The sequence below is a fragment of the Rhinolophus sinicus genome, chromosome 15 (assembly GCF_057876585.1).
Source record: "Rhinolophus sinicus isolate RSI-liver-muscle chromosome 15, RSI-T2T, whole genome shotgun sequence".
Lineage (NCBI taxonomy): Eukaryota > Metazoa > Chordata > Mammalia > Chiroptera > Rhinolophidae > Rhinolophus > Rhinolophus sinicus.
In genome coordinates, this window is record NC_142515.1 from 23,049,282 (window position 1) to 23,077,076 (window position 27,795).

General features: G+C 37.2%; 1 protein-coding gene across 12 annotated transcripts in view; it reads right to left on the minus strand.

Annotated features, from left to right (window-relative positions):
- Positions 1–27,795, minus strand: part of BTRC (beta-transducin repeat containing E3 ubiquitin protein ligase) — a 167,740-nt gene that overhangs the window by 30,107 nt on the left and 109,838 nt on the right. The window lies entirely within an intron of this gene.

Sequence of the window (27,795 nt, forward strand, 5' to 3'; positions counted from 1 at the left end):
TGTGAGGAATTCAACACTGAACAAAAATAACAATCTCTATCATCAGTAACAGCAGTTAAAAACCAAATAAATAAAAAAATACGATGTTAACAGTGCTACAAAGAAAAACAAAGGGGGATAAAGGGATAGAAAAAACAGATATGTTATCACAGGACCATTGTAAAATGGCCTCCCGAAGATTCCTGGCCCCTTACGTACCACTGCTTCTCTCACTTATTTAAGCAAACACATATGTATTGCTGTGATTTAATTAAAGCCCCAAACCAAATGACCTCAAGACTGGGAGATTACTCTGGTGGGTCTGACCTAATCAAATGAGCCCTTTAAAAGCAGAGTTTTCTCCAATGGGTTGCAGAAGAGAAAGGAGACGGTGTGACAAGCTTCTAGGAGCTGACAGCCAGTAAGGAAATGGGGACCTTAATTCTACACAGGCAAGGAACTGAATTCTGCCAATAACAGGCTGAGAAGAGGATTTCCCCCCAGAGCTTCCAGATGAGAACTCAGCCTGGCCAACCCTTGTGATGCTCTGAGCCAGGGACCCAGCCATGCTGTGCCAGACTTCTGACCTAGAGAACTGTGAGCTCATGGGTGGGTGTTGCTTTAACTTGCTACATTTGTGGTAATTTGTTATGCAGCAATTAAGAAAAACCCTAATATTGTTATTTAAGTATAAGGGGCCAGAGATAGTTTCCCTAAGGAGATGACATTTGAACTGAAACATGAAGGGAATGAGGAACTAGACATTTTGTGACATGAGGTAAGAATGGTCTAGGCAATAGGAATTTTGAGAGCTAAGTAAGGTCTGAGGAAGTCTGTCTGGCATGTTCAAAAACAACAAGAGGGTCCAGGGTGTCTGGAGCCAAGTGAGCGAGGAGAAATAAAGTTGGAGAAGTAGTCCAAGCCAGATCACCCAGGTCATTTGTGTGGTGGGAGCTAATCTTCAAAGAGGGCCTCACACAATAACAACCCTCCCTGAACACAAATGCTGTTTCTCCCATCGAGAGGTAGAATTTGTCCGAGCCTTTGAATCTGGGCTTTGACTAACAGAATGTGGAGAAAGTGACATTCTGGTGCTTCTGAGCCCAGGCAGCTTCCGCTCACTCCTTCTTAGAGCCTTGAAACACCATGGAAGAAATTCAGACTCCCTCCTGGAGAGGTAAGTCTAGAGGATGAGAAACTGCACATGGAGAAGTTCCTAGAAGCCCAACAGTGACATGATGTCACCTTTTAAAAGGATCACTGCTGTATGGAGAATAGACTGTAGGGGATATGAATGGAAATAAGGAGATTAATTAGGAGACTACTTCATAGCAGTCCACAGAAAAGACAACAATCGTTTGGACTAGAGTGGTAGCTGCAGAGGTGGTGAGAAATAATGGGATTCAATGTACATTTTGAAGGCAAGGCCAACTGAATTTGCTGATAGACTGGAAATGGGGTATGAGGGGAAAAAAAAGGATACAAGAACCATACCCAAGTTGGAGACTGGGGCACACTAGGAGACTCAGAAATCAACGGAAACTTTTGCTAGTCTGAAGAAAGTTTTCTTTAGAGTATAACCACAAAGTGATACAACTGGGTACTTTTCAAAATAATCTGATGAATCTTCAGCATATTTACCTGAGGCAATCCCATTTTGGCGGGGAAACCCATGTCACTAATGGTACATACCTGCCTAGGTATATATATTCAATGTGCCATAAAACTTATCAAACTTGGATAATCAACTTCTGCTATTTAAGGCACAGGCTTGTCTTAATTTCTAAATGTTAAATCCTACATGCAGGCCTCTTTACAAATGATTCCTGATACACAGCTGAAAGTCCATTTTCAAGAATGGTATTCATTAGCCATTCCATTTACACAGAAAGCGCTGACACCTGTAAACAGCAAACCCTGGTGTACAGAGGTGGATGTTTTCTGGCATAAATGCCACTGTTGTCTATGACACAGACTGAAAATGATTAATAAGCACCTTGTTGGACACAGGCCTACGGGGACTTCGGGGCTGCTTTTGGTGTAGGTTTTTTATTCGTATCTCAGAAAGGGAAAATTCATGAACTATGTAATAAGATTTAGAAAGCTAACAAACAGGTGGTTTTACAAGCTTGACCAAATGCCACTTCTCATTCCAATAACCAAAACGTCCCACTCCACCATATTTTATATAGTTGTCCTTTGCCTTGTAAAAGGTGGAAATGGACCGGAGACGGGTGCTAACCAGAATACTATTTTCTGGCTAAAGACCAGAAATGTCAGTAACAGAGAACAATAATCAGTAAGGTACTGAAATTATTCTGTTTATACCTTAAACAAACCAGCTGTTACTATAATCATGGGGAGTCGTGCTTTGATCAGTGGCTATCAGACTTATTAACAGATAGAAATGTCTAAGGACCTCACAAGTTTGGTTATCCCACTGCAGCAGCTAAAGTTCAGTCAAGACTTTCTTATACTTTCAATGATCAAATCATAATGGGACCTAAAACATTTGACTATTAGAAATGAAGTAGAAACTGAGAGTTCATGTATTTACCACTGGGTTACTCGAGCTGGTACATTTTAGTCACCACCACTCAGAGGATTTCCTTGTGAGGTAGAAAGACACACACTCATATCCATCATCGCTTCAGATGAGTTACTCTTAACCACTACACCATATTGTATTAAGAGCTTTGGCCCTAGAGTAGAAAGAACTGGCTTCAAATTCTGGCTCAATTTATCAGCTGTGTGACATGGAATAAATAACTTGATTTTTTTCCTGAGTCTCTGTATCCCCCCCTCCTGTAAAATAAGAATAACTGCAGAATCTATTTCACTGGGTTTTTGTGAGGATCAAATAAAATAATCTAAGAAAAGTATGTTTAGCTCACCTGGAACACAGTAAAGTACCCAATAAATCAACACTCTTAATGACACTATAACACTGCTGGTGTTGGACTCTCCCCCTCTTTTTGAAAATACATCCTTTTCTCACTATGTAATATATATTTTTCCAGTTTAATTTTGATTGAGGTATAATGTACATAAAAGTGCATAATTTTAAGTGTACGGCTTGATAGATTTTCACAAGGTGAACATACCCATATAACCAGCACCCAGATCGAGAAATGGATTATCACGAGCCTCACAAGCCCAGCCTTGCGCTCCTTTTTCCAGGTCACCAGCCTCCCTAAGGGTAACCACTATACTCATTTCATTTAATTTTTTTTAAAGGAGGGCGCAGCTCACAGTGGCCCACACGGGGATTGAACTGGCAACATTGGTGGCATCAGCACCATGCTCCAACCAACTGAGCTAACCGGGCACCCTGAAATACATTTTTAAAAACTGTCTGCCTATACAATTTATGGTAGCATTAAAAAAATGTGACATTTAGGAATAAATTTAACAACATGTGCAATACTTGTAAACTGAAACTACAAACATTGCTATGGGAAATTTAAAGACAAATAAATGGATATATTATGTTTATAAATTGGACTCAATATTGTTAAGATGTTCATTCTTTCCAACTGATCTATAGAATCAATGCAATATCAATCAAAATCCCAGCAGGCAAGTTGACAAGCTGATTCTAAAATTTGTATGGAATGCAAACTTTAGCCAAAACAATCTTGAAAAATAAAAACAAAGATGGAGGACTCATATTACCGAATTTCAAGACTTATAGTAAAGCAATAGTAATCAAGAAAATGTGGTTTGCTGTAAGGACAAACATGGATATCAATGGAACAGAATCGAAGAGGGTCCACAAATAGACTCACATATGGCCAGTTGATTTTTGAGAAAGGTACCAAAATAATTCAATAGGGAAAGACTAGTCTTTTGAACAAAGATGTTGAAACAACTGGATATCAATTTAGGAAAATGAACCTGTTGTTTGCTTTAGATCATATACAATAATTAGCATAAGTGGATTCCAGATTTATATGTAGAGGTAAAAGAGAACTTCTAGAAGAAAACATAGGAGAAAATCTTGGTGCTCTTGGGATAGGCAATCACTTCATAGGTAGGGCACAAAAGCACAAAAAAAGTGCAAACTCCTCTTACAAAAGAAAAAAAATAGGTAAGTTGGCATGTGTCAAAATTTTAAACTTCTGGTTTTCAAAAATACAGTGAAGAAAACAAAAATACAAATCACAAACTAGGAGAAAATATTTGCGATATATGTATTTGATGAAGGACTTGTATCTAGAATATATAAGGTACTCTCAGAAGTTGATAATAAGAGAACAAATAACCCTCTTTTTTTAATAGGCAGGAGATTTGAACAGATGCTACACACACACACACACACACACACACACACACAGTCCACGGATGGCCAATAAGTATATGAAATGATGTTCAACATCATTAGTCACTAGGAAAACGCAAATTAAAATCACAATGAGACACTACCACGTACTTACTGGAATGGCTAAAATTAAAAAGACCAACCATACCAAGTATTGGCAAGAATGATGAGCAACTGGGTGTCTCACACATTGCTGGCAGTAATGTTTAACGGTACAACCACTTTAGAAAACTGGTTGACGGTTTCTTATAAAGTTAAACATATACTTACCACATGACCCAGCAATTCCACTCCTAGGTATTCACACCCCCCCTCCATGAAAACATATTTCCACACAAAGACTTGTATATGAATATTCACAACTGTTTTATTCATAATAGTCCCAAATTGAAAGAATCCCAATGTCCATCAAGAGTTGAACTAATAAACAAATTGTAATATAGCCATACAATGGAATAGTACTCATCAGTAAAAAGAATGAACTACGGATACACACAAAATGACAAAGAATAATCTCAAAAACATGCTGAACGAAAGAAGCCAGGCACAAAAGAGTACATACTTTATGAATCTACCTATATGAAACTCTAGGAACAAACAAATCTAATTTCTAATGATGAAAACTGACCCGTGGTTGCCTGGGGCTGGATGTGGGAGTGGGACTAAGAGCACAAGGGGAGTTGGGGGCAATGAAAATGTTCTATAGCTTGACTGCTACACAGGTGTATACATTTGCCAAAATTTATTGAACTGTATACTTAAAATGGATGTATTTTATTATATGTAAATTATCTTAATAAAATTGACTTTTTAAACTTCTAAGAATAGTGTTTTCCTAAGGATAAATGCCACTATAATTTAATTTCACTTGTAACTAAGATATTACATTTGTAGAGAACTCTGCAGATACAGGCCTTTGCTATCAACCCTCTTCCTTCTATCATTCTCCCATACAGATTTTTCTACTAATGTCTAAAGTAAATGCAGCAAAATTTCAATTTGAGAACCTTTGAAAATCCACAAGGGCACAGTGAAAAAGTTCAATTATTAAAAAATCAAAAGGTTGTATATTAGAGTATATGGGAGAGAAGGTAATGGTCACTGGTGGCAATAGAATTGATTTGGCTTTCTCAACAAAAGCCTGATGACTCAACCACTACTGCTCAAGTGTCTAGGAAAGCTGACAAACAACCTCAGTTTAATGGTAACACTAACTTTCTGCCACCCCTGCACATCTCCTCTTCCGCTTTTCTGTTTACAATGAACAGTTATCTCCAAAAGAAAAAAAGAAGCTGTCAGGTGACAAGCACACAAAATGAAAGAACTTAAGTATTTATACGACTATCCTCAGCGGCTGAGGGCTAACATTTTCCCCCCCTGAAAACATATTACATGCACTGCTTTCAAAATTACCATGGATTTCTCTGAAGCTGCTGCCAGGGACCAGCAGGGGAAAATAACACACTTGCAGACACCAATTAGCCTAACCAACACACCACTGCAATATTAAGTATGCTGTATTTGCTAATTGTATTGTGTACAGGTTGGAAGATACAGCATGGACTGGCTAACCTTCATGGTAGAATGACAGATGTTTCTAGTGTGCATGCAAACCCTGCTTTATTTAACCACTAAGGAAGGGTGTGGTAACTAGAGAAAGAAAATGTTCCAGACATAGGACACCATTTGGAATTAGGGGAGCAAAGCCTAGGTGAAAAGAATAATATTTATGACTAGAGAGATGCAAATGATATTTCAGTTTGGCTTTAAGAAGGGCGCTGAAGAAAGACTGGCATTGAAACCCACGGTAGGGGAAAGAGGATATAATGATTAAGATGATGAATGAAAGAATAAAATGAGCCAGGGTTGCTGGGGATACTAAGGCTGCAGCCTAGGAGGCATAGGACAAGAATTTTGACTAAGGCTGGGACTTTAGAGTTATCAATCAACCAACAACCATTTACTGAGTGACTATTCTGTGCTGGGCACTTTTCTAGGTACTAGGAAAACCGCGGTGAGCACACAAAGTTTCTCTACCTTTCTGGGGAAGGATAGACGGAGAATATACAATAAATACGTTAATTTCAGAAACCAGTAAGTATTGTGAAAAAAACAAAATAACGTAACATAAAATAGGGAGTGAGTAGCAGTACAACCTACTTTAACTGAGGTGGTCATGAAATGATCCTGAAGGAGGTAATATATGAGCTGAGCTCTGAATGATGAGAGTGAGTCTTGCGAAGATTTGGAGGAAAAGTCTTCTGGGCAGGAGGAAAAGCAAGTCCAAGGTGTGTTCAAGTGAAAGACAGAAAGAAGGCTAAAATGGCTGGGGCTGAGTGAATGAGGGGGATGGTGGTGGGAAATGAGTTCAGTGAGGTGGCCTGGGGCCAGATCATACAGCCTTCTGGGACACAGTAGGAGTGTGGATTTCATCCTAAATGTAAAAGAGAGCCCCTAGAGGTTTTGAAGTAGTTAAATATGACATTATTTGATTTCTGCTTAAGAAATATTTACACTGGCTGCCACACAGAGAATGGGGGGCGGGCTGGGGAGGTGGGAAGGGGAAACAAGAGCAAGTTACAAAAGCAGAGGAAGAAGACAGATTAGAAAGCTGATGAAATAATCCAGGCAAGAGGTGATTATGGCTATAGTTAGAAGAGGCAGATTAGGAAGTGCTTAAAAGAAATGTATTTTAACCTCACAAGAGAGGAAGGAGAAAGGGCCTGTTGAGAATTGTAGGTTTGGATTATAATACACATTTATTTCAGTATAATGCTTTACTTCTTCAATAGGGCTGATCCTTCAAAATTTAATGTGGTACATTAACCTGGATGGAGATAGAACCAGGGTTCTTGCGCCTGTGTCTGGGAGAAACAATGAAAAACATTCAAGCGTAGAAGGGGAAGGGGAGATTTTTTAAAAGGTCTATACTATACTCTGTTGGCTGTTGCCAGGCTTTAGTTAAATAAGAATACAAACACCTTGATTTTAAAGTTCTTTTTTCTACTGTTTTTCATTGAGTCTTTGTAAAAGTACCTCTTAGAGTCAACATGGTCTTGGTTGAATTAAGAGGAAATGGTATTGTCTACATTTTGACTAGAACTGAAGTAAGCACACCTAAGGGACGGATACCTTAGTGTTTCCCCGAAAATAAGACCTAGCCAGACAATCAGCTCTAATGCATCTTTTGGAGCAAAAATTAATATAAGACCTGGTATTATATTATATATTATATTATATTAGACCCAGTCTTATAGTAAAATAAGACAGGGTCTTATTATTAATTTTTGCTCCAAAAGACGCATTAGAGCTGATTGTCTGGCTAGGTCTTATTTTCGGGGAAACATGGTAGCAGGGAGGTCCAGAACAGATCTAGAACTCCCAAAGAGACAGGATAGAAAAGAAAAATGAACCCAGAAGGGATAAAGCCCATTGGTATTTGGCCATCTTTTAACAAGGGGATTTCAAGAGAAACGGAAAGAATTTGGCCATAAATTGAACACACAGAGTAAAAGGTAACGAATGCTCAAAAGTGGGATCATAATTTTTAACATTCCAGTTTTCAGTTCTTAAAAAAACCTTTAAAATTTTCAGTGATCAAAAAAGTAGTCTAGGGCTGGCCCGTTGGCTCAGGCAGTTAGAGCTCCATGCTCCTAACTCCGAAGGCTGCTGGTTCGATTCCCACATGGGCCAGTGGGCTCTCAACCACAAGGTTGCCAGTTCGATTCCTTGACTCCCGCAAGGGATGGTGGGCAGCGCCCCTGCAACTAAGATTGAACAGGGCACCTTGAGCTGAGCTGCCGCTGAGCTCCTGGATGGCTCAGTTGGTAGGAGCGTGTCCTCTCAACCACAAGGTTGCCGGTTCAACTCCCGCAAGGGATGGCCGCCCCCTCCGCAGCTAGCAATGGCAACTGGACCTGGAGGCTGCGCCCTCCACGACTAAGACTGAAAGGACAACAACTTGACTTGGGGGAAAAACAAAAAAAAAGTCCTGGAAGTACACACTGTTCCTCAATAAAGTCCTGTTCCCCTTCCCCAATAAAATCTTTAAAAAAAAAAGAAAAAAAAGAAGAAGACTTCTAAAAAAACAAAAACATAGTCTATTATCTTCTTGGAAGGTGAGAGTGCAAATGAAAAGAAAATGGTGGCTGTACATATAGAATGGGACATACATTGCAACAGAAGTAAATATTACATTTTTCAGTGGGATTATTGCATTAATATTTTAACAGCTTCTACTAAATATGATTACATATTAGGTGAACTCATAAATATGTCAGATCTGATTAGTGAACGTGGAAGACAGGAAGGGGCAGATTTGTCAGCAGAAGGAAGTTCACATTATGAATCTGACTGGTTTCTAATAACCAACAAGAAAAAGCATGTAATCATTTCAATTCTTTTAAATAAAACTCACTAGGAAATAAACTCACAAATGTACCAGTATATATGATTATTTAAGGACTGGACACTTGCCAACCTTTTTTTCTATTTATTAATTATAGGAAAAGCCAGATAAAAAATTAACCAAAAGCAAAGCAAAGCCATTTTGATTATTTCCAGATTTTTGAGGTAAAGGGATAGGATAGCCACTTAACATTTTTAGGTTTCAAAATTGGGGCTCTCGTTTCTGTAGTGGGTTCCCTCATGCAACTTTATAGCTTCCAGGGCGATAGGTTCTTTTGTTCTAAACCAAGAAACTCACAGCAGTTTAATTTACTGCTGCATTATTATAGCTACTAACTACACACACCTCCAAGGCTGGTAAACCCACTGATGTAGGCAGTGCCACCTTAAAAGGATTTTTGGATGGGTCTTAGTGATAAAGGAAAAAAAAGGACATAATGTTTAATTATAAGAAATGATTGAAATAGGCACAGACATACCCCGGGTGCCTCTGCACTGCAGCAAGCTCTAAACTTGTTATCGTTAATGGTTTAAATTTCACTGTGCTAATCATTTCAGGACACAAGCCTTTCTTGATAATCTAATGAATTATTCCAACATCCTTCAGCAAAAAAAAAATCCTCCATGACAGCACTAATTACAAGACGTTTTCCCAGTGCTTATGTAAAATATGACAGAGCAGCAGCTTAGGGAATTGCAGAAAACTGCTTCTAATTTCCACTGAGAAACTGACAAACACCTCTCTTTCATCTCTCCCAGCTCTCAAGTAAGATTTAACTTTCTCATTTAGTTAATTACCGAGTGAGGATCATCATTTCCCCGGATCGGAGCGGCACAGAGCCTTTATCGTGTTAACTTGTGAACTTGATCGATGGCTGCTGCTAAAACTTAATAACTTCACCCCCTGGCAAATTGTAAGATAAATATAATAGGAGAAACTCTGACAGTAAAAACCTGCCAGAAATGAGCACTGTGTTTATGTTTCTTTGCAGGCAGCAAAAAAACAACCGACAGCTTATTACTGGTTGCGTGTTACTTATATTTAAAAGACTCCAGGCAGTTAACTTTCTACGTACTGTTAAAACTTTGCTCACAAGATGGGGAAAAATGGGGAAAAACACCAGTGATACAGATTTGGGGAAGTGAGGAAAGAAGGACAAACAAACAAACAAACAAAAAGACCCAAAAACCAAACAGGGAGAAGGGCAAAACAAGGAAATAATGTGTAAAATCTTTTAAAATGTCATGTTTACCATATAAAATGTCCAAACAGCATAAATAGGCATAAAATCCTTTAAAAAAAAAAAAGAATTCTGGACTTCTAAGACACTGTATGAACTATATCTAGTAGCAAAGCAAAAGAATTTCACTCACTCAAAATTTTTCAATGACAGTAAGTTTATGCCTGAAGAATTCAATTAACTGCAGAATTCCTAGATCTCTTTTCAAAAACCCCTGCAGCTAGAAACCCGTTCACTACTTACACCATTTAACCCTTTCTGAAACGAGTACACTATAGCTAGGGAATACACAACTTAGAACACTTCATCTTGTCTTACATTTACGTTCTACACCTAAGCTAACCAACTGAGAAGGGCAGTCTGGAAGTTCTTCTGGTCAAACTTGAATCTGAACTTGCAGTTTTAACATTTAACTGTGGAACAGTTGGTATCATGGCCTAGTACAGCATGGATTTTATGCCTTTTATAAACAACAGTACTGAGGACAACAGACAAGGTAAAACAATGAGGTATAACAATAACAGAATGGCTGCTCAGCAATGCCAGTCCTCGCGACCCTCCCCACGGGACTGATAACAGAGCTGAAAACAAATCTGTATATAAATTGTCAAGTCTGTCACACTGACTACACTTATAGTATAGAAATATTACAATAAACAAAATATGAACTAAATTTTGGTGAGGGTAGAGAAAGGCAGAAAAGGTCTTGTAGGACTCAGAGTTTAAGCCTAACTTGTGAGAGTATATTTAACATCCATTATGTGCTCTGAGAGCACCAATAGCTGGAGAATTCATGCTGCAGTTCAAAGGGCCATCATTTTGAAAGTTGAAAGGATCTGGAAAACTGAATATCAAAATAGCAAACCAAATTCATATTCATTGGAGGATCAAATCTGAGTCCTCATTTTGTTTTGTTTTACTTTCACTAAACAAGGATCTACTGGGGTGAGGCACCGACGATCAAATGATTTTTAAAAAACAGCATTTATAACAGAGACACTTCAGAAAATATGAAAAATACAGAAACACAAAGAACATAAAAATTGCTCATAATTTCCACCATTAACAAGTAAATAATGTTCACATTTTGGTGGGTATATATATTTTTCTGGTCTTTAAAAAAAATCGTTAGTCTATTATTTGATGTATGGGGGGTGTTTTTGTGTCATCTAGAGTATTCTCCGTCTGTAACATCAAATTAATCAGCCAGGTGAAATTTATCTCCTTTGTTGAAAATCTTGGACAGTGAAGATCTGATCCAGGAGAATACAGAATTACAGGTGATTGTGACTGTGGAAAGGAGGATAGAGAAGAGGAAGAAAAGGAGGAGGAAGGAGATAGAAGAGAGAGGTAGGAAATGAGGAGGGGAAAGAAAGGGAAGGGAAGCAGGGAGAAGGGTGAGAGGAAGGAGGAGAAAAGGGAGAGGAATGAAAAAAGTGGCTATGGGGTAAAGGAGAGAGTGGGGACTGTGGGGCACTCTCTCCCCACAGGGTGGGAGAGACGGGAAAGAGATGGGAAGGGGAAGCAGGGGGTAGGGAGAGATGGCAAAGGGGAGAGAGATGAGGGGGCAGAGAATATAACAAAATGCAAAATGGACCTAGCGTTACCTGCTCCAAGAAAAGCAATATGCTTATTGGACAAACAGGTCCTCTCCCACATAATAAACAATAAACATCAAGAGGGAGAGGAGATGAAAAACTATAATATTTCCTAAGCCACTACTTAATGTTTCAAGCAGAGTAATAAAGTGTAATTGTCTGGAATCTGGTTGCTCTTTTTGTAAACTTCCTCAGATAGAGGTGGCTCATCTGGATGTTAAATAATGTTAGTTAATATTATCAAAATAAAATTTCTGTGGAGAAAGTTTAAACTAAGAGTCTTCGCCCTAACTTCCCCCTTCACATCCTCCCTTTTATTTTAGCATCAGAAGGTTAAGTTCTACCATAAATAATAGGGAATGATGGAGGCACTGGCTGCCAGAGGAAAACATAAGAGACACGCTTAAAACACAATTATAAAGTACATGGGAAAAATGCAGTCAGTTTTAAGTACAGAGGAAAATACTACCGTCCTCTTCTTTGTGCTCTAATTCTTACATTTTTGAGTCCAATAAAAGGTCTCAATGATTTGGTAAAACTTGCTCCTGAAGAAAGCTTTTGAGAAGCTGTATCTAAAACCTGGATTAGAAAAATACAAGGTTTTTTTGGGACAGGATCTCAACAAGCCAACTCAGCTTTCTAAAAGAAATTCAACTCTTTCCAAATACTTGTTAATGCATGTTAAATGCAGCAAGAAATAATCCTATGAGGCAGCAGCACAGGCCTCTCTTAGCTGTAGTGAATGAAGTAAATGACTTGTAACTTCTGGAAGTCTTGGTTATCTGCAGGTAAAACTTTAATAACCCTTGGAGCATCAAGGGACTAAAGACATTTCTCTCTGGAATAGTTGGGTAATTGTTTTCTTAATTTATCCAGGAAAAAGCTTAGTTTGGATGCAGCATCTGTTTTTTTGTTGTTGTCGTCTTTTGTTTTTTAGCAGAGGTGATCAAAATAACTTGTTCAGATTCACATAAGTTAATCGAGTTCAGACTAAATTTTAAAATGCGGTTATTACATAAAGCGTACACTTTTTCTAAAACGAAATTCTGGCCCTTTTTTCTAAGGATAATGAAGCTCCAAGTCAATGACTAAGACTAAACGTAGAAGAGCAGCACTGCTTTGCATCTATGGCTAAATACATTTTCTATAGCAAAAATGGTTTACATGAACACCAAGACCACAGGTGCCACTCTGAAACCAGTTCAAATGTCCCTCTGAAGGAGTTTATGGATGTAATAGAATATCGTAAAACATAACACCGTGATTTGGCACTTATTCTGTCCCAACTCTACCATTTACTTGATGTGTGATCTTGGCTAAGTTACTTAACCTCTCTGTGCTTCAATGTCCTCATGTGTAAAATGGTGATTCTTACAAGTACCTACCTAGTAGGGTTAATGTTAAGATAAAAATAAGATAATACACGTAAAGACATTTGGAAGAGTACCTGGCACATAGTAAGGGCATTAGCTGCCATTCTGCTTTTAACTAGAGAAGACTATAATGTACATAGTTGCTGATTATAATTAGAGCTTAATATTCCATTAAATATATTTTTTGCTTTTACAGTAGTTTTATGTCCAGAAACCTTTACTTTCAACTAGTTTTGAAACTCTGAAGGACAGAGATTATGACATAAGCTCAAAATATTTGGTAAAACAAATTTTAATCCAAACTAATGTAAGGTGTGAATATTGCTTTTTGGGAGTGCAGGGGGAAATTGCCTTGTGGTGTAAACAATTGGAGTCCTCTTCTCTTACCAACAAGGATCATACTATCACTACATTGATGCTTTGTCAATAAACACTCTAACTTGGCAACCTTTAAAGTTAGTTTCAACATTTTTAAGGGGCAAATTGGGAGACAGAAAATTTTGGAAGTAAAAATGAACTTCCAAAGGGAATGATGACTGACATTTAATAATTGGAGAAGACCTCAAAATATGTTTTACAATATGGAATAAAAGGCATTTGAACATCAATTTTTTTTTTTCATTTTCAATCTTTCGGAGCAATTTCCAATACATATTCCTATAAAACTCAAATTTAGAAAGAAGAATAGTAAGGAAATTATTAGAATGGTAACAAGACTCTCAAAGCATTACTCTGATTTTAAAAATCTACTTTACTGGTTTCTACCAAAGAACTAATCTGTTATAAGGTAGAGTACATTCTGTATCCCACAGGGTACAAAGTATAGACTCTGTACTTTGTTTTACTAATCAGCAAAGACAGAGCTAGGGGAGAAACCAGACTAAAATTCCAGCTGACATCAGCACCCACCCTCTTTTCTCTCAAAAATTGGCAGAAAAGCTATTAACTTATGATTCTGTCTGAAGGTTATTTACATTTCCCTCACATGGGCACTACTTTTATGGGGTTCCATGGGCCAGAGACTGCAGATTTTTGGTGTTTTTGAGGAAAGACTGAATCTTGAGGGTCATAAAAAAATTTTATTTTTCAGAATGGGGCCAATTCCCAGCAGGGATTTGAAGTGTGTATTTACTGGGCGTGAAAATAAAAACCAGGAAGACAGTTACTTCCATAAGGTTTATGCAGTTGATTTTAGAAATTGGAATTGTATTCTTTGCAGAATGTGGCATTTCTTAAAGCATAAAATGATTTTCTGTAAAGACTACTCAACCTTTTTACTTCATTCACCTAGGTGTGGCTTAAGCTCATATGAAGCACAATAAATATGAAACTCAAGGGCAGCAACTTTTTCCCATGAAATTTTTCTATGTGTAGAATGTTCTGAAGTTACTCTATTTCTATTTTCTGTTTAAGGAATACATACTGAAATTTGATGCTTTGGAAACAAAACATTATAAAATGTTTTCTTATAGTTGACACACATGTAAACAGCCCCGCAGCGGAAAGAGAGCTAGCATGATCATGACCCAATCCTATCACTAATTAGTTATGTGATTTTGGGCAGGTCTCTACTGCCATGGGATCTCATCTGCAAAATGAGTGGGTGGACAGGATAATCTGAGGCTCAGTCTGGCTTTTACATTTTGAGTCTCTGATTCAGTTCCATGGCAAATTAAAATAGAGCTGAGCAAATACATTTAAAAGTAGAGACTCAGTCTTCACATTTTCTTACTAAAAAACTAACATTTTAGAGTTTAAGTATACACTTCAAATAAAAAGAGAAATATTTTTCATAATGTTATTTTGGCAAGCAATATATTCCAAAATTCCATGAATAAGTCCAGCTTTTCTGCAACAATTGAGTTTTTAATACAAAGAAATGCTACTATTCTGATTAATAGGTACATAGATAACATTATTATTCTGACTTTTCTACATGCTAAAATATTCCATAATTAAAAATTTAAAACTTTTAAGTGCTAACCTTACTCAGGGTTGACACTAGGATATGAAGACCTAACAACGTCTTCTTGAAGTTTTCTGTGTCCCAATTTGCCTCATTTCTTTCATATTTACTCTCTTATTTCCCTATCCATCTCTCTTCACAGTTCCCAGTATTTAAGGAAAGGTTTTCTAGGAAATGAATGTATCTCTTTATTAAAAATCCTTTTATGTCACACGAAGGCAAAAAAGTATATCCATTTAATACATCAACTTGTCTTATTTAGGGCCAAATCAAAGTAGCAGGGCTACATGAAGAGTCTGCAAATAGATATGAAAAGCCTCCTGGGATCCCCTTAATGCTTTGTCAAGGTTATAGTGGTCATGATCAGATGGCTGCTGTTCTCTGCCAGTTTAATTTTCAGCATTACAGTCCATAACTTGCTGTGTCTTAGCGATCCCTTTCTTTCAGATTCCAAAGGCCAATGAGTGTTCCTCAAGGGCTAGGTGACAAATTAGCTACTGTACTAGATAAATGAATGCGGGAAAGAACTGGGGCTCAATTTCCATTTGAAAAATTAAATTTCATTGAAAGTCACAAAAATTTGTGGCATTATCTTCCATGGAGATAGTATTTTTCAATAGTGAGCAATCTAATGGGCCTACCGTGTAAGTAAGTTATAAGAGTGGGCTGATCCCAGAATGGACATGGACTGAGAAAGCAGCAGTGACTACGTGGGAGCGGGTGGGAAGAAGACAAAATCAAGGCATTTTGGAAGACATACTCTTAGGAATAATGGCAAAGAGGCTGGGTATCACTAATGGAGTAAATAAAATAAATTATTATTTTAAAGGTAGTACCAGACAAGCCTAGGTTCAAGCCCTGTATCTGCAATGGATAAACTATATAGGCTTGAGTCAGCTAGTTACCCTCTGTAAGCCTCAATATTTTCACCTGCAAGGGGGGATAACACAACCTATTACCTCCCAGGGTTGTTAAAAGAAATAACAGGGATTATGTATAAAATTCTAAGCACAGAGTCTGGCACTTAAGCACTTAAATGCTTAATAAAGGTAGCTGTTATTGTTTGCTAGTATGTAGAAACCATCTCAGCAATTCAGACTGTATCAGGACCTGCCTACCAAACTTTGAAACTGAAACTCCGTACCAAATTCTCTAGGAAGGGGAATTATGAATTGGAGTATTTAAAAAAATGCTAATTTGTCTGTCCACCATTAGCTGATGTGATTGGGGACAGAATTGTGAAGAAAGAAAATTTAAGATGTGATTAGATTGTAAGAGGAGCCCAGTAGGGCAAGGCTCAAAGGCTCTGTGCAAAATCAGAGGGAACTACAATTTAGGAATTTTTGTGTGTACTGAGTTATCTCATTTAAACAAATATATTGAGGACTTTCTATGTGCAAGTGCTATACTAGGTGATGCAAATGTCACACAGATGGTAAATACTGACAAACTGATTCTAAAATGTGTATGGAAATGCAAATGGCCAAGAATAACTACGGTAATATTGAAAAATAACAACAAAACTGGAGGGTTTACTATCAGAGGTCAAGATGTAACAAAAAAACCTATACATACGCAGCCATGTAATTTATGAGAGAAAAATACAATAAATACAATAAAGTGGGAAATACATATTTTAATAAATGGTGCTATGTCAACTGAATATCACATTTTAAAAAAAAGAAAACTCTCACCTCTACCTAACGCACACACATAAATCAAATGGGTTGTAGATCTAAATGTGAAAAGTGAAAATAAAATTTTTAGGAGAAAACATAAGAGAATACATTCAAAACACTGCAGGAGACACAGATTTCTTAAGTAGAACGTCAAAATACCAACTATATAAGGCAAAGATTGATAAATTGGAATATACTAAAATTAAGAACCTCTGTTCATCAATAGACATCATTTAAAAAGTACAAAGACAAGTAATGGAGTAAGAGAAAATTTTTGCAACACATGTATCAGACATGGGACTTGTACCCAGAATTTATACAAAACTACAAATCATTGGGGCCTGCCCGGTGGCTCAGGTGGTTGGAGCGCTGTGCTCCTAACGCCAAGGTCACCGGTTCAGTTCCCACATGGGCCAGTGAGCTGTGCCCTCTGCAGCTAAGATTGTGAACAATGGCTCTTCCTGGAGCTGGGCTGCTGTGAGCAGCCGGAGGTCGGCGTGAAATGCCATGGGCTGCCACGGGCTGCTGTGTGCTGCTGTGAGCTGCTGTGGGCTGTCGTGTGCTGCCAGGAGCTGCTGGCAGCCAGCGAGAGCTGCTGTGAGCCACTGTGAGCGCCCGACCGACTGCCTCAGTCGGGGGAGAAGCACAAGGCTCATAATACATACCAGCATGGGCCAGGGAGCTATGTCCTACACAACTAGACTGAGAAACAACGGCTTCAACTGGAGTGGGGGGTGGGATGGAGGCGGAAACAAAAAATAAACAAAAAAACTACAAATCATTAAGAAAAATCCATAAAACCCAGTAGAAAAATGGGCAAAAGACTTGAACAGGCACTTTACAATTAAATGGTCAATCAACATATTAAAAAAGCTCAATTATAAGTGTTAAGGGAAATTTAAATTCAAAAACAAGTGACAACAATATGAATATACTTAACACTACTGAACTGAATACTTAAAAATTGTTAAGATTGCAAATTTTATGTTAAAAAGAAAGCCCACAATGTGATGTGGCTGCTACACACCACCAGAATGCTACAGTGAAAAAGCTAGACAAGTGTTTGTTAGTGAGGAAAAGAAAGAGCATAAATTGGTACCACCAGTTTGGAAACTCCAATTCCCCTCCAAGTTAAATACCCAACAGAATATATGTATCCATTGTACATATTCACCAAATGATATGTACACATTTTTTGTAGTTATCAAAGTCTGAAAGCAACCCAAATGTTCATCTACAAAATGAATAAACTTGGTATATTTCTATAATGAAATACTACACATCAGTGAGAATAAACAAATCATAACTATATACAATATGACTCTCAAAAACATGTTGAGTGAAATAAGTCAAACAGCAAAAAATGCATACTGTATGATTTCACTTATATGAGGTTCAAAATCAGACAAAACTAATGTATCACATTAGAAGTGAGGATAATGGTTACCACCCTTGCGAAGGGAGTGACAAAGAGAGCAGGAGTAGGCTTATGGTAATGTCCTTTTTCTTTCCTTCTTTCTCTTTCTTTTTTTTAACCTTGGTTGTGCTTACACAGGTGTTCGTTCACTTTGTGAAAATTCACGGAGTCAAATTCAGGGTCTCCTGAACACTGTATTAGGAGGAGATGATTATATTCATAGATAGAGAAGGGTGAATAAAATCCTGTTTGGTTACAGACAGAGAGTCTTAAACCTTATAAACCGTATAAAAGAAACAGGAAGTTCTAATAAAAAAGATTTACATTTTTGCTACGGAACAGCCTTAGCTTCTATCTTTACTCGCGACCCTATGGCCACATACAGACAACTGTTCCCATATGCCACTACTCTGAACAAGGTTAGAGCTCCCTCTAGCACTTTTAACTAAGGAAACACCACAGGCCCTTACAGAGCTGACACAGTTTGGTGCTGCCGATGGTTAAACGCAATATGGCGATTTTTATTTTTAATTTGCTTTAATTGTTGCTATGATATGAATAATTAATAGGCCGCCTAAGCCAGTTTTGTAAAGTTCACAATACAGAAAGCCAGGAGAGAAATATCTACTTAGAAAGGAGGCTTAAAAATGGTTATAACTGCGATAATATCAGAAAATTTGGAATATTTATTCATGATTTGTGGCAACATTATGTCTCCCCAACAAAGAAACACGCTACCAAGCACTTCCTACTAAAAAATTCTTCTGGTCTTCATCTATTTTTCTCTTTATGGCTGCATAACCACTGTACCTATAGTATACTGTTTCAGAGCAAAGTAGGTCAGTGTTAGGAGAACCTTGCTCTTCGGTGGAGAAGAGAAAGGTTTGGCTGTAAACACTTAACCTAGTTCCATCCATTCTAAAACAAGTATTTATTAGCATTAAATAACCCCCTGGACAATAGAGACATATTCAAATTGAAGCCTAAGTATTTTCCTATGCTTGTAAACTCCCTTCTCCACTGACACCTTAACCATCAGAAATTATGATGTCATACATCCACCAGCAATGTCTATTTCATGTTTGGATATTGCCAGAAAGTGTAATTTAGATATGATGTTGTAATCCTACATACTCCAGGCAGAATTTGAGCAGGCTCTAAAAGTTCAATGATTATAACACAACTATCTGGGAATGCAGCCAGAAATAAAAGGGGCTTCATTTTTTATTGTTGGATTTTAAATCTTCTCCACCCTGAAAGAAACACTGCTTTTCAACACTCTTGTTAAAATTAACACAAATATAAAACCAGCTATAATTAATCAATAAGCTTCCTGAATCATGGAGGGAGAATGAGAGAATGAAAAAGAAGAGAATGTAAAGTCATCTTAAAAGTAAATTCATTTTAGTGAAGGCTATTATGTTACTCATTATTCTGCATTCTAAAATTAAGAAATATTTTCTGAGTTATTACATGAAACAAACATTTCCTATCAACTTTTTTTTTTTAGCATATAGATCCCTTGAAAAGTACGTCCATAAATAAGGAAACGTTAGCAGTTTCCCAGGGAAATTCTTACTACATTTTTAGCATCCTAAATAGAGACTAATACAAGCCAGTACAACTTTGTCTCTCATGCTCTGGTTACACACAAGCATCCCTCTGCCAAAGACAGTGGTACCCCACAGACATCAGTCCTGATCTTTCCTGCACATACCACAAAGACATGATGCAAAGTCACCACTTAGTTTGGTTTTGCATCATGTCTGTTGGTCACATTAACAGGCCACATTCATTCCAAGGGCAGCTCAAACTAGGGGTGAAATATTGTCTGAAAACAGTTATTCATTAACCTACTGAGAACTTCAATCATGAGTTGTGTTTTTCCTAAGACAGGATTCACTACTGCTTCTCTTTCAATTCACCTAGTATCTGTTGGGAGCCGTATATCATGAACTAGAACAAGAATGACAGATCTAAATTAACACGACAGAAAAGCTATTTGATGCTGCCTCTTGGTTTCTCCTCTTCACACTCTTTTGTGGCATCCAAACACTTCAGAACCCTGGCATTAATTAAGCAACAGTTTTATTACACACAATCAAAGCCTGAAAGAAAAGCCGAACAGACAGCAAGAGGAGATTACAAGGTTCAATGAACAGTTTTCCTTTTTTGTGGATGCTAATTGAGGTATCTTTAATTTTTATCATCTCATATGGAATGCTGAAAAGGAAAATACCGTAAATGCAAGAGAAGAACACAAACCTAAAATGTATTACTGTATCATGATTTTATATAATCAATTTGCATACTTCTGTTTTCCAAATCCTGGTTACTTGTTAATCTGTTGTTAATGGTCATCATAGAGTACTTTTTAGATAATCTCCCCCATTTGCTACATGTACCCTAATTTCTGTGTACTAAAATTTATAAAACACAATGGTTGAAAGCATAGGCCATGGGGCCAGACAGTCTGGGTTTAAATTCCAGTTTTGCAACATACCTTGGGCAAGTTGCTTGATTTCTCTGAGTTCTGGGTTTATTCGTTGTGTGTAAAACAGGGCTGTATGCTTAATGAGATTGCTGTGAGAATTCAAGTGAGAGTTTACATAAAACCATTGGTTAGCCCAGTGTCTGGCACACTGTACATATTCAATAAACAATGGTGCAAAGTGGCTGTGAAATTTGATGGCACAAACTCTGGATTTTAATACTTTAAAAAATATACTTCATAATTTTTTTCATTTATAAGTCAATCAGACTCTCTCACTATATATATACATATAATTTGAGGGTCTATACCAAGTGAAAATTGATCCTATTCAAACTCTACAATGAAGGCAGTTTACTTTTGCATACAATTTCCCTTTTATAAGTAACTTTTATCACACATTTTCAATTGAGGGGAAGCAGGGAGTAAATAATAGTCCAAACTTTTGAAATTTCAAGAGCACTAAATAATAGTATTAATTGACAATCAACAGCAACCTAAACAGCTGACAAAAAGAAAGTTATACAAAGCTCTCACTTAGAATTTATTCTTATTGCATGTTCTCAGGTTATAATGTTGACATAGTGGCTCCCATAGTGTCCCAGACTAGATGTATTTAAGTTTAAATTACTCAGTACCCAAACCTTTGAAAAGCATGCCAGATCCACAAAAGTATATCACTGCCAAATGGAATCTATTATAATCTGGATACACGTAGTGTCTACACCTACTCCTTATCATTCATAACAAAATATAAAAAATAGCTGTATTTCTTGGACTTAATTTCAGAACCCACCTCTTTGCCTTAAGTATTACTCAGAGAAAAAAGTTAAAGAAAATTCCTTCTACTTATCAATAAATAATCTGTGTGTGTGTGTATATATGTATATATCTCAAGATTCAAGGAACCTGATTTTTTAAAACAGTTTCTTAATTAAACTGTCAGGTTTTTAAGTACTCCAATCACATGAATAAGAGAAAACACAAGCTGAAAATGAATCTCACACATAGATGTAAATAAAGCCACTCTTTAGGTTGCCCATTAATCCACAAGTGGCATATTCATTTTATTTACAGTATTATACCCCCTGCCATGATATTCCATTACAGAGTCACGCTACACACTCCATAGTTAACACTGTAGGAACCATCTCTTTTTAAACATGGTTTTCTCTCTATATTTCCCTTTTGGCTGGTTCCCAGGTTTTTTGTTGTTGTTAAAAAATTACTTTATAATTAAATTTCTGATGCTATTAGATATTCTAAGAAAATGTAGATAAAGTTAAAGAAGTGATATCTGAAGTATAAGACATAATTAATTCTTAACAATTATGTTAAGAATTAATTCTTTTTTTCCCCCTGGGTGTTTTTTTTTTTTAAACAAGACTTTATTGGGGAACAATGTGTACTTCCAGGACTTTTTTTTCTTTTTCCCCAAATCATGTTGTTGTCCTTTCAATCTTAGTTGTGGAGGGCGCAGCTCAGCTCCAGGTCCAGTTGCCGTTGCTAGTTGCAGGGGGTGCAGCCCATCATCCCTTGCGGGAGTTGAGGAATCGAACTGGCAGAGGACGCGCTCCAACCAACTGAGCCATCCGGGAGCTCAGTGGCAGCTCAGCTCAAGGTGCCGTGTTCAATCTTAGTTGCAGGGGGCAGAGCCCACCATCCCTTGCAGGACTCGAGTTGAACCGGCAACCTTGTGGTTGAGAGCCCACTGGCCCATGTGGGAATCAAACCGACAGCCTTCGGACTTAGGAGCACGGAGCTCCAACCGCCTGAGCCACCGGGCCGACCCCTAATTCTTAATCATTATGGTAATTCTTCTTGAACTATTTTAACATGGTTTGTCATGGTCTTAGCACTCCATGTGAGCAAGTGCTTCTTACATATTTTATAAGCCTGAGCATGAAATTGATGTTAACCGTAATTATCAAAAACTCCCATTCTTTCCATTAGAGAATATTCAGGGAGATTTTATATACACATACACACCCACAAAGTAATATTCATGTTTGTTTGTTTTTGTTTTCATTTGCTCTTGGTGAATCTATTTCTTTTTAATCACTCCTGTCCCAAGCTTCCTCTCTTCTGTCTGAAACAGAGAGTTCAAGGTCCAACTATTATAACTCTGATATCCTCATCATGTCTTCACAATCACCAAACTATTTAGAAGCATGAGTACAAATATAAAAATATTTACTGAAGTGTAATTGGAGCCGGGGCTTTGAAGTCTTAAGATACTTTTTTTTTTTTTAATTGACAAAATTAATTACCAAGCTTAACCAGAAAAAATAAATTTGTGATATAAAAGAACTGCCAATGTATGCTTACACTGTAAATCCTGTCACAGTAGGATAATATCTGTATTCCAAAACAACTTCTACAACAATTACTAAGGTATGAATCACCACCTTGAACCACCAGTATTGGACTCATACTGTTCCACTCATTTTATATGTAGAACAATGGAACATGGAGCCATGAGGTCATCTTAGATCGTTTAAAGACCTATGTTTATAAGGTAGGTGATTATTATTTAGTAAGTATTTAAAGTTACATAGTAGAGTTATTAACTAGGTAATCCAGAATAGAAATAGTTAAGTTTTCTGAATACAGTACTTGGCTCAGTTCAGTCACAACAAGGTATTTTTACAAGCAGTAGAGGGGGGAAGGGGAAGATAAATAACATTTGCTAGATGTCAAAAGTGCTATAGAAATCAAACGGAGAAAAGCTATCAAATTAAATGGACGTGCTTCTTAGTGTGAGACCAAGTGTAATGGTAGGAAAGATACACGTGGCCTCCAAATACTACTAGAAAGGCAAAAGGGTGTAGTAGAGCAAGGACTCTGAAGTCAGATATATCTGTGTTCAAAACGTGACTCTACAACTTAAGAGGTGTGAAAATTCTGGAAAAGGTTTAACTTCTCTAAGCTTAAGGTTCCTTATCTGTAAAATAGAGGTAATATCATCCATCTCACCAGGTTCACAGAAGGACTGAAATACGTAACATAGTAGCCTAAACAGGGGCTTAAATTAATAAGTATTACCGTATTCTCTCTACTCCTCAAATTTTGAGTAGTACAAAAGGGGTGAGGGGAGATAAAGGTCTTCCATCCTGAAGATGCACAAAAAGGAAAATGGACATTTTTCAATTCCTTATATAGGAACATATCCCCAAACTAAAAATTGGGGGGTGGGGTGGGAATGGGGAACTTAGAAAGAATTATAACAGCCTTAGAGATTCAACTGGTTGCATACATGAGAACTTTAATTAAGGGTGTATTGGGTGAGCTCCAAAGGACTAGACTAATGAAAATTTCTCTAAAGTGAACCCTATTGAGATTTGGGATTAGCAGAATTTAAGATGACTTGGTAACTTAAGCTCTGTCAGGAAATTTAAAAAGGAGTTTATCGGTCATTCAGTCAGTTAGACATTTCTGTAATTACTAGTATAAAATAACAAAAAAAGAGGACCTCAAAAAAGTAATGTTTATTTTAATACTGATCTTAAGAAGCGAATCTTACTGGAAAAGAACTCTTAACAATAAGAACAAATATTGGCAAGATCACAAAGCCAAATGGAATTCCAGAATCATAGGAAAAAGAGAAAAATATAATTTTATTTTTATAGAAACTTGGTATAGAGTAGAATAGTAATTTAAATTCATAGCTCATTTGCCTTATAAGCTGAAGTCACGACACAAGAATAAAATTTTACATGTATGGATCCTGAGCTCATGGGCACTGAAAGGTTCAAAAGGAGAGCTCAGGTTTCACAAGCTTTGTAAGTAATCTATTTATATCATATAACTAAGAACACATTTATTCATGGAGAGCTTATGAGCCCAAGCTTCTGAAATTGTTCAACTAGGAGAAAGGAGAATGAAATGCCTTAAATCCATTAAAGCTGTAAGAATAAAAATCTCTCTTCCAGATTAAGGAATGCAGAAAAGTATCACGCAAAATTCTAACAAGTGGTCTTTAAAATATGAATATGCACAGTAGCACCATTCTCTTAAAGAATGTAGAGGAGAAGTCTTAGAGATTAATTAGTATTAAGTCACTGATTCTAAAATATTTATATATATATAAGTCTAAATGAATGTTTTTCAGTAAAATCTCATCAGTAAAAACACCACCAACAACAAAACTAACTATTTTGGGAGGAAGAGGGGTAGGAAGATGTGTACTGGGGGCAGTGAAGTGCCTTCGTACTGTGAATTTTGCATAGAAGTATATAATATCAGGGACTTACATTCTATAAATACAGTATCTTAGGGGCTGCAAGGCTAGAATCACCATTAGTTAGACATATTATGAAAAAGTCCTATTAACTATGATGAAAAAAGATCGCCTTACACCTAGCCTGAATATTTTGCACTGTATTTTAGGCTCTTTCCTGCCAATTCTGTATTCAGATGGGTACCTGATAACTGATTTTTTATGTATTAATACTTTAAATAAATGCCCAAGTCAATTAACTGTTAATATCAAGAAAACGAGTTTAATTTATGTATCTTTGGAACACACCTGGATTCTTTACATCGTCTACATTATATTATTTGCTTTTATAGCAAGCCACTAAACTTAAGGTATAAAGACTATAAAATACTGCAAATCCTGATGGCCTCCTCTACTTTCCCAAAGTTACAGCCTGCTAAAGGAGGCCCAGAAAACAGGCACTATGTGGTAGAGAACATCTGACTCATTAATGTCTTCCATAGGCTCATGCCATACTTTCCAATATTACAGAGATTACCAACAAGGTTACAATTTTAGTGTAATTGAGCTTTAAATGAATGAATCAAGCCTTTAGTTGCAGTTATTGCATAGATCCCCTCTTCCTCCTATAAACACCACTCATTAATATTCAATTCTCAGTTACATAAATTGAAATAACACAGACCCCAACACTGAGAATCAATGGCATAAGGGGGAAAAACAGCAAATTTCCTAATAAACAGAATCAGGAAAGGAACACAATTTAAATATGCCAAAGCTTACTGCCTGAATTTTCTCCTGTTTTAAACAACTGCAAGTGACAGAAGTGCTCCAAACCAGACAACTCTCATGCTACTGCAACTAAATTGGAGGGGTGGAGTGGTGGGAGGTTGACAAGGCAGACCTTCTTAATTTCTCTGGTTACCTGATTTTAAAAAAATTCGAAAGTTAAAACCCAGACTGTAATGCCAAACAAAGTGTGCTGGTAATCAAAATCCTAAATGACCCGTGATAGAATTATAGTCTATAGATCATTAACACATCAATGATATTTGTGACATTACTCTGGAAAGTAGGCAGTATTTCTTAAAATCTGTGAACCAGCTCTAGAGTGGAAACAATGCCTGTATATTGTAAGAACAGTGTGATGTTAAAACCCACAGATTTTTTTCCCTTTCCCTTTTCAGGAACTGTGCCTGGCATTGTGCAGCTGTGGTGCTGCCTTCATCACTCTCTCCGTTTCCAGTCTTGCTAATTAAAAGGTTGATCACAGAGCAATGCTCTTCTCATTAATTTCAGTGTTCCGATTGGGCAGGATCCCTGCCTACTCCACCTGATCTTTTCACACTGCTGAAGTTAATGTGACAGGAGCCTGAAGATGGATTACCTGCTGCCATATTGCCCATCGCCCCCAATCAGGAGCTATCTGTGTAAACTGATTGTTCTAATTTGCTCTCATTATTTTTACAATATCAGGAGAAAATAACGCACACAGCTCACTGTCAAAGCCATGAAAATCAGCCATTAGTTAAACCCAGACACTGAGTGGCTTTATTAGAGGTACTGCAGTTTATTGATGTAGCTACAATCAAACAAGGCAGCATTTGCTTCAGTAGATGGAAATGTTTATACTGAAAGTAAATATTTATTGTAATAATACCCATAGCATTATGATATTTTGAAGAATCCTGTTATTCCAGAAGCTTGGTTTGGACATAAATTAACAACAATGAAGAGTTGGGTTGACATAAGAAAGTAGGTAACGTTTAATGTACACGCAGTAGAATGAAAATCTGTTTATTAACTCAAATCTCGGAGTACTCTCTACCTCCTATACCTCATATAAATAAGAAATTCTATTCTGTCACTACGAATGCTAATCAGTCAATAAATAATGGAGGTTTTATATTCTCCACACAACAACAAATATTTTTCCAAAACAAAAATTTTATGATTTAGGAATAACAATTATTTCTGTAATAATCACACAGGTATAATTTTAAATAAGAAAAACCATATTCTTGTACAATGTAAATGTTCAACAAGAAAGATTACTAATCCTAGATATTCACAATATATTCCAGAATTGGAAAATAAGCAGTGTAGTAAAGCCAGCTAAACAAACAACAAGCTGGGTTTTAAAAGCCCTTCAGTAAGAGACGGTTCCTTAAAGAAGGCAGAACTTTGCAGAAAGGTTTGATATTCAATGAGATAATATCTTTAAAAGATGTGTTCTGGGCACAAAGAAAATTATTTTCCTGTTATAAAGAAAAAGCTAACCTCTAGAAAAAAATAGATTTAAACTTCGTATTTCTAGGCTTGCCTGGCTATGAACATTTTGTAAAAATGCTAGCTAAATGCTGCCTCAACAGCATTTTGGGGGAGGGAGAAGAAGGGTATAAATATTAGAAACCCATGCCTTTTAAATAAAGGAATTTAATCCACACACTCTCCCCCCTTCCCCCCCCTTTAGTATTAGAAGGAAACATGGCTTCCTCCTGTCTTCTTTCTACTAAGATTCCTAGGTAATGTGAAGGCAAGAGTATGCCCTTCTTGCTGCTCCCCTTTTAATGGCCACTTTTCTTTTTCTAAGCAACGTGTGCCATGCTTTTCTCCTTAAAATTCCTGCACTAAAAGACTGCACCATACTGCACTCCGCAAAACGTGCTGATGGCGCCAATTACAAGCCCCCAGCCGAATGCTCCAGCCCCCACCATTCGGGCAGATTTATGCGGACTCTTGCCGACGTTATTACAAGTCAGAGTTTATTGGGAAATTGTTACATTATGCGGAGTGTCTAACAAATTGCTTATGCTGCTATAATTGGATTACAACAGCCGCTTGCTCCCACCGGTAAGATTAGGCAAGTAGGACTCCTGCCGATCTCTGAGCGTTAGCAGTAATTTTATTTGCCTTGCCTCTCTCTTTCCTAACAACATGCCTCTCTCCCTGCCAGCTGTCTGCTGAAAAGGCACAGGCTTGTTCCTTGGCCCTAACAATGCAATTACAGCCCCGCAGATCGCACTGTTTGTGCATTAAGTACAGAGCCAAAACGAGGCGAATTGATCGTTTGACTTTTGGAGAAGCCATGTGATCTCTCGATG